Source organism: Hyperolius riggenbachi, chromosome 1, assembly GCF_040937935.1.
Source record: "Hyperolius riggenbachi isolate aHypRig1 chromosome 1, aHypRig1.pri, whole genome shotgun sequence".
Classification (NCBI taxonomy): domain Eukaryota; kingdom Metazoa; phylum Chordata; class Amphibia; order Anura; family Hyperoliidae; genus Hyperolius; species Hyperolius riggenbachi.
Genome location: NC_090646.1, coordinates 518,961,709 through 518,968,226, shown reverse-complemented (window position 1 = coordinate 518,968,226; position 6,518 = coordinate 518,961,709).

Below are 6,518 nucleotides of genomic sequence, written 5' to 3'. Positions count from 1 at the left end.
GAGTAAATGGTTTTTTTTTATTATTTATTTTAGCAGGTGTATGTTCTGGGCAGGTCTGCCACATGATTGCGTGTATGTTCTGGGCAGGTCTGCCACATGATTGCGTGTATGTTCTGGGCAGGTCTGCCACATGATTGCATGTATGTTCTGGGCAAATTTGCTACATGATTGCATTTGTTTTCTGGGCAAATCTGCCGACATGATTGCACGTATTTTCTGGGCATATCTGCCGACATGATTGCAGGTATTTTCTGGGCATATCTGCCGACATGATTGCAGGTATTTTCTGGGCATATCTGCCGACATGATTGCACGTATTTTCTGGGCATATCTGCCGACATGATTGCACGTATTTTCTGGGCATATCTGCCGACATGATTGCACGTATTTTCTGGGCATATCTGCCGACATGATTGCACGTATTTTCTGGGCATATCTGCCGACATGATTGCACGTATTTTCTGGGCATATCTGCCGACATCATTGCACGTATTTTCTGGGCATATCTGCCGACATCATTGCACGTATTTTCTGGGCATATCTGCCGACATCATTGCACGTATTTTCTGGGCATATCTGCCGACATCATTGCACGTATTTTCTGGGCATATCTGCCGACATGATTGAATGTATTTTCTGGGCAAATCTGCTCACATTATGTGTATTTTCTTGAGAAAACCTGCACAATTATGTGAATTTTCTGGGGAAAGGGTCACCAAAACTTGGGCCCACTGTCTTTGCGTTGCACTTTTCAAGGGAACCTGAGGTGAGAATAATATTGAGGCTGCCATATTTCTCTCCTTTTAAGCAATACCAGTTGCCTGGTTGCCGTTCTGGTCCTCTGCCTCTTATTCTTTCAACCATAGACCCTGAACAAGCATGCAGCAGGTCAGGGGTTTCTGACAATATTGTCAGAACTGAGAAGATTAAGCTGCATGCTTGTTGCTGGTGTAATTCAGTTTATTACTGCAGCCAAATAGATCAGCAGGGCCGCCAGGCAACTAGTATTGTTTAAAAGGAAATAAATATGGCAGCCTCCATATCACTCTCACCCCGGGATCACTTTAAATTACAGTTAGCTCCGCCCTTATCCGGTCATTGCCACGCCCATTTTTTGCCGCGGCGCTAAGCGCCGCAGGTTCTATCCACGCCCATGTTCTGCCGCGGCGCGCTTCGCGCGCCGCAGGTTATAGCTGCACCCATTTTTTGACGCGGCGCGCGAAGTCAGGGGGCCCACAATTGATATTTTGCACAGGGGCCCACTGCTGCCTGTGTCCGCCACTGGCTCCATAGAATAGACTGTGTAGAGCAGTCTTTCTCAACAAGGGTTCCCTGGAACCCCAGGGTTTCTTGAGGACTCTGCAGGGGTTCCTTGGCATTTTACCCCATCGTGGGGGAAGTATAATAGAGCACACTATAATAGGTGGTACTGTAACAAGAAGCACTAAATTGGGGGGGGGGGGGGTCAGGAGACAGTATAATGAGTGGCAGTGTAATAGGAGATAGTGAAATTAGCAGCCTAACCTATTTAAAGACCATGCCTCCTGAAAAATAAATGTAGGGGTTCCTCGAGACCAAAAAATTGTTTGCAGGAGTTCCTTGAGATCCAAAAGTTATTTACAGGGTTCCTCTAAGGTAAAAAGGTTAAAGAGAACCCGAGGTGGGAATTACTTTTACTATTGGGGCACAGAGGCTGGTTGTGCGCACTAAGACCAGCCTCTGTTGCCCCATCGTGTGCCTCCATGTCCCCCCTGCTCGCCGCTATACCCCCCGCATTGCTGGCTGTGTCGCCAGCTCAATGTTTACCTTGCGCTGTCAGTCAGCGCCGCTCCCCCGCCTCCTCCGCATCGGCGCCACCCGCCGCGTCACTTCCCTCCTATCAGCGGGAGGGAAGGGACACGGGCGGGTGCGCCGATGCGGAGGAGGCAGGGGAGCAGCGCTGACTGACAGCGCAAGGTAAACATTGAGCTGGCGACACGCTGCGTGTCGCCAGCAATGCGGGGGGTATAGCGGCGAGCAGGGGGGACATGGAGGCACACGATGGGGCAACAGAGGCTGGTCTTAGTGCGCACAACCAGCCTCTGTGCCCCAATAGTAAAAGTAATTCCCACCTCGGGTTCTCTTTAAGAAAGGCTGGTGTAGAGTATGGCTCTCATACTACATGGAAGGGATTAAAATTGGTCTGTGATCTTGCCTTTTCCACAGACTTTTATCTCAAGTGTGTATGTAGCATAACTATAAAGTGGACAGACAGTTGCCACTTCCTAGTCATTTATAAAACAGTGAAAATAATATTAACTGCCCGAACTTCACCACTGATTATGTTAAGACAAGTCAGTGTCATACCAGGATTTCTACCTGGTAAATTCTGCCCAGTTATTGCAGCTTTGCCTTTTACCTAGAATAAAAGCCATTCTAGTGCTTTGGCTTATTGGCTTTATTCTCCCTTCAAATCAGAACTAAGCACCCTTTCTTTCCCTGGAGTTTCTCCTGGCTTGTAATAGCTACAGGAGCTGCCATGTCCCCACCTCCTCTTCCTTATAGAAGTCACAGGTGCTATTTTCACACATTCCCTCTAGATATGTTCTTTGAAGAGTTGTGCTAATAACCCACCCCCTATGTTGATGAAAAGGTTTTTTTTTTTATTTTTTTTATAATGGGACAGTGTTGGCATGCCTTCTTAATGTGCTATTAAGATGCCCTGGGTGCTATAAATGGTGCTTGGTCCACTTTAACAAGCAATGTGCAGAGGCAAGAGAGTACATTATAAAGTAAATAGACCCCTTGGTGCTTCAAGGAGGGAATTTTGGTAATAGCACAGTAAAATATGCCATACACAGCAGAGAGAGAGAGAGAGAGAGAGAGAGAGAGAGAGAGAGAGAGAGAGAGAGAGAGAGAGAGAGAGAGAGAGAGAGAGAGAGAGAGAGAGAGAGAGAGAGAGAGAGAGAGAGAGAGAGAGAGAGAGAGAGAGAGAGAGAGAGAGAGAGAGAGAGAGAGAGAGAGAGAGAGAGAGAGAGAGAGAGAGAGAGAGAGAGAGAGAGAGAGAGAGAGAGAGAGAGAGAGAGAGAGAGAGAGAGAGAGAGGAGAGAGAGTGTGTGTGTGTGTGTGTGAGTGTGTGAGAGAGAGTGTGTGTGTGTGTGTGTGAGTGTGTGAGAGAGAGTGTGTGTGTGTGTGTGTGAGTGTGAGAGAGAGAGAGTGTGTGTGTGTGTGTGTGTGTGTGTGTGTGTGTGTGTGTGTGTGTGTGTGTGTGTGTGTGTGTGTGTGTGTGTGGTGTGTGTGTGTGTGTGTGTGTGTGTGTGTGTGTGTGTGTGTGTGTGTGTGTGTACGTACAAATGTGTATTTATAGGTTAGAAGAGAGCAGGCTGGCACTTGCAAGTTCCAAACATACAAAACAGCTCTATTATGTCCGGCTGATACATTTAAAAATATTCAATTGCATCATGCAAAAATCTTCCCTACCCTGTTTCTGATGGTTGTGGGGTAAGGTGGGGGCAGTGGGGCCATCTAACAACCGTTTCGCTCCTTGAGCGTCTTCAGGAGCTAGCAAGTGCCAGCCTGCTCTCTTCTAACCTACAATTGCTACCTGTCTTTCTCTTGGCTTGAGCACGCATCATCTGATACAAAACTACCCTGCTTGCTGCCTCTGTACGTCTGCTACGTCACTGATTACGAACAACGCAAAATAACTGCAGTGCCTGTTCTGTGTTCTATTCTGCCTACCAAATGAGTATTTATGTACAGTATGTATAAGCTCTGGGCATACAAGGTGTAAGCATGGCCGGATGTGGCCCATCTATCACCTTCCCCCATCTGGTAGGAATTAGATTGTGAGATCCTCTAAGGTCACTTAAACGACTTACGAGGCCAAAAGGAGGGAAAAAAGTTCATTACCTGCATCGTCGTTTCAGGCACGGGGGACGCCGTCCGCGCCCTCCGTGTCGATCTGCCGGGTCCCCCCGCTCATTATCCCCCCGGGACTGGCTCCCGACCCCAAGGCTCGGGTCGGGCTCTCCTGCCTCTCCAGATGGCCGCTTCCTCTGGCCGCGGCTGCACAGTTCGCCTGGTCACGAGTGCGGCTGCGCAGCTCTAGGGCCAACCTCCCCAATCCACGCTACGTAGCGTCCTCCGTGCCTGAGACGACGTTGCAGGTAATTAACTTTTTTCCCTCCGTTGGCCTCGTAAGTCCTTTAAAGCTCGTCCAAGTCCTTTAAAACGGACCCAAACCAAACATTTTTTTTAATTAAAAATATCAAGCCTATGAGCATTTCAGTGCATACTTTTCACCCTTCTCTTTTCATAACTAGGGTTATACAGGTGGCAGCCATTTGTAATTTGTTCTTTGCCGGACACCACCTACTCTACCAGTGTGCCGGATTCTGTCCCGGCAATATGAAAGGAAGGGAGGGGTTCCTCCAATAAATATAACATATTTTAGATTTGTCACTATGCAGCTGAAAAAATGCTACTATTTATTATTATAATTTAGAAAATAGATTTTATTTCTGAAATCTTGTATTTTTCATTTGGGTCCACTTTAATATGACATTGTACGCTATAAAGTACTGCAGAAGATGTCAGTGCTATATAAAAACATAACAATATGGTAGGATATTACACTAGGACTATGGCATGGATCAGACCTTTGCATTGGTCTCCATAAGGCAACACAACCTGCACATTATTTTGGATTGCATGAAAATTGTTACAGTTGTGTTCAAAATTATTCAACCCCCAATGCTGTAAAGGGTTTTAGGGAACTTGGTGTACATTTGTAATTGTAGATAATAGGATAACAGAGGCGCCAATAGGATAAAAAACACTAAAAGAACTTAAAAACCCATTTTGGTAATAGAGGAGGCAGTGGTGGACTCACCCCCTCCAAGCAGAACACACGACTGTGGATTTTCAGTCCAAACAATTTTATTGGATACTCCAAATAAAGTGCAACGCGTTTCACGGGATACAAACCCGCTTCATCAGGCAATAACAGATAGGAGTAAACAGCATCTGCCAGTATCATCAACACTGAGCGCCTCTGAGGCGCTCAGTGTTGATGATACTGGCAGATGCTGTTTACTCCTATCTGTTATTGCCTGATGAAGCGGGTTTGTATCCCGTGAAACGCGTTGCACTTTATTTGGAGTATCCAATAAAATTGTTTGGACTGAAAATCCACAGTCGTGTGTTCTGCTTGGAGGGGGTGAGTCCACCACTGCCTCCTCTATTACCAAAATGGGTTTTTAAGTTCTTTTAGTGTTTTTTATCCTATTGGCGCCTCTGTTATCCTATTATCTACATCAAGTCCACCCTTGGTGGAGGGTTGTACCCTTCCTTCTTCAACTACAGAGAGCGACTTTTTAATCCTGAGTGGGGTCAGGACAATCTCCCCACCTGCTTTGACAGTGGTTGCCTACTTGGTAACCCTGGTTTGTGAGTATTAAATTAATATTATTACTCTATCAATTATACCTTACCAGTACATACTACACTATATTGGGCTCTTGGTGTTCTCTCTTTTTCTCATTTGTAATTGTGTTCAGAATTAAATCTTACAAGGACTTTTTAAAGAACCACATGCAACTAAAATGATATCAATTGTTTTTGTAATACAGTATTACATTTTTTGTGTGATTTCTTCATTAACACAATTATTCAACCCCTTAAAGACTACCACTCTTAAGAACAGAGGTTCATTCAAGTGTTTTCGATCAGGTATTGAAAATACCTGTAGATGTTAACGAGCAGCAATCAAGCATAATAAGCACCAATTAGGCAGATTTAAAATGACTGTGACACTCAGCTGTTTCTAGACATTTACTGGTGTGTTTACAAACATGGTGAAGTCAAGAGAATGGTCCAGGAAGACAAGAGAAGAGGTGATTTCTCTTCACAGGAAGGTCAATGGCTATAAGAAGACTGCAAAGATGTTAAACATACCAAGAGACACCATAGGAAGCATCATTTGCAAATTCAAGGCAAAGGGCACTGCTGAAACGCTACCTAGTCGTGGCAGAAAGAAGATGCTGACTTTGACTGCTGTGCGCTACCTAAAGCGCAAAGTGGAGAAAACTCCCCGTGTGACTGCTGAGGAACAGAAAAAAAGATTTGTCAGATGCGGGTACTGAAGTTTCAGCTCAGACAATAAGGTGCACAATGCGTAATAAAGGCCTCCATACCAGAACTCCCAGACGCTCCCCCTTGCTGTCTCCAAAGAATAAGAAGAATCGACTGCAGTATGCCAAAAGTCATGTGGACAAACCACAAAAGTTTTGGGATAGTGTTCTGTGGACTGATGAAACAAAATTAGAATGGTTTGGGCCCATGAATGAATGCTATGTTTGGAGGAGGAAGAACAAGGCCTATGAAGAAAAGAACACCTTGCCTACTGTGAAGCATGGCGGGGGGTCAATCATGCTTTGGGGCTGTTTTGCTTCTGCAGGTACAGGGAAGCTTCAGCATGTGCAAGGTACCATGAACTCTCTTCAGTACCAGGAGAAATTGGATGTAAATGTGATGCA